The sequence below is a fragment of the Sciurus carolinensis genome, chromosome 14 (assembly GCF_902686445.1).
Source record: "Sciurus carolinensis chromosome 14, mSciCar1.2, whole genome shotgun sequence".
NCBI classification, from domain to species: Eukaryota; Metazoa; Chordata; class Mammalia; order Rodentia; family Sciuridae; genus Sciurus; species Sciurus carolinensis.
The window spans coordinates 74560745-74562517 of record NC_062226.1 but is presented as its reverse complement, the minus strand read 5'-3'; the positions used below and the strand labels follow the sequence as shown (position 1 = coordinate 74562517).

Genomic DNA, 1773 nt, shown 5'->3' with positions numbered 1-1773 from the left:
CGGCCACCCCTATGGAACTCAGCAGGGATCACAAAATTCCAGCCTCAGTTTGTTCTCAGAGCAACAAGCATGGCATGGGGTTTGGCGGCTTCAGTCTTGGAGACAAGGGCAGGGTTGCAGGTCTGTCCTCTTGGCCTGGGAATATTTGGGATCCCCCAGCTGGGCCATCCAGATCACCCTTCTGGAATCGCCAACTCTCTCCTCTCTCCTCAGTGGACAGGAGAGTGGGTGGGAGGGCAGCTTCACCCAGCAGGAGACACCATCTCCTCTCCTTGGGACATCCAGTCCCTCTCCTGGGCAGGACCCCCGGGGCCACACAGGCGTGTCTAGATCTCCATGTCCACAGCGCGAATGTTGCCCATTTTGTGCTCTCTGACCCACAGCTCTCTGTCTTTGGCCAGGTCCACTTTTCGAACCAGTCGGTCCACAGACTCAACTGTGCTTTGGTTGAACATGTCTGTCTTGTGCCGCAGCTGTGTGTACTGGCACAAATGTTGCCAGATCATCTCCACCCTCTCCACTTGCAGCTGCTCCAGCTCCAAAGTGGTGGTCACCATCTCTTCAAACCCCTTGGACTGGGCCTGGTTGTAGAGGTCCACACAGCGCATGAGGTCATCACCAGCCTGTGTGGACTTCTTCCGTGCCTTCTTGATGTCCTCCTCTGTCTTCTTGCTCAGCTTGATCTCCAGCTGCTGGGTCTTCATCTCCTGGTCTCTCTGCCGCTCTGTGAGGGCTTTCCGGGCCTTCACTGATGCATAGCAGCTGGTAAGTTGCTTGCGGAGGTCAGTGATATGGTGGTCACACTTTTTCATGTCTTTCTTGAAGTTCTCACGAAAGTTCATTAGGGGCTTCTCTACCTCGCTGTGAAGCTTGGTGGAGAACTTGAGATGAACTTCTTCTTCATCTGCCAGGCTCTTCTTCACCTGAGCCCATGCTTCTCCCAGGGAGCCTTCCTCCTGTGCAGCCAACGAGTTCTGAGAGCGCTTAGCCATGTTCTTTGCATATTCTTCTTCAATCTTTATCCTCTCTCAGACAAATTCAGACATTTCTTTCTGCATTTGTTTGCCCTTCAGTTGCTTTTGGAGAAGCAGTTCGAACCCTGCCACAGTGCCATTGCCTTGGGGGTCTTTCTTATCAGCCCAGAAGTAGTCACAGTAGCTCCACTCAGTTGGCTACAGCAGCTGCTGTTCAGGCATTGTGTCTGGGTGAGGGAACGTCATGCAATTCATCATCTTCTCTGTGTGGTCACCTTTATTTTCAAAATTATATATTTTGTCTTCATTGCCTGAAGTTCTGTTTTCCAAGTGGTCTCCTCTGTTGGTGCTACTTTCCATTGAATTTTTTTTTGGTTTATTGATTCTTTCATTTCAAAGATTTCTTCTAGATTTCTTCTCAGGATCTTTATCTCTTTCTTTAAGATATCTTCCCTCTCCTGAAACATAGCTCTGATTTCACTCTTTATATCCTCCTTAAAGTCATGAAGCAGTTTTACTAAGTATATTCTGAACTCCTTCTCTGACATTTTTTCTACTGGTTTGTCAATGGAGTCTATAATTGGAGCATCCTGGTTTGTTTGGAGTGCTTTATTCCCTTTTTTTTTTCATTTTGTTTGTGTGTCTTCCCATTTAGCCGTGGGGATCTGAGGTAGTACAGTTTCTACCCTGTAGATTTATAGTGTCCTTGAAGGTTTCCAGTACCTCACAAATCTGGGTTTCAGTTTCAAAGGCTCCATCACGCAGCAGTCCCAAATACCTATGATTTTTAGTCTAATAT

The 1773-nt window shown here is 47.9% G+C and overlaps 1 pseudogene; it reads right to left on the bottom strand.

The window, feature by feature from the left end:
* Nucleotides 1-326: 326 nt before the first annotated feature.
* Nucleotides 327-1232, bottom strand: LOC124964880 (growth arrest-specific protein 7-like; annotated as a pseudogene).
* Nucleotides 1233-1773: the final 541 nt, after the last annotated feature.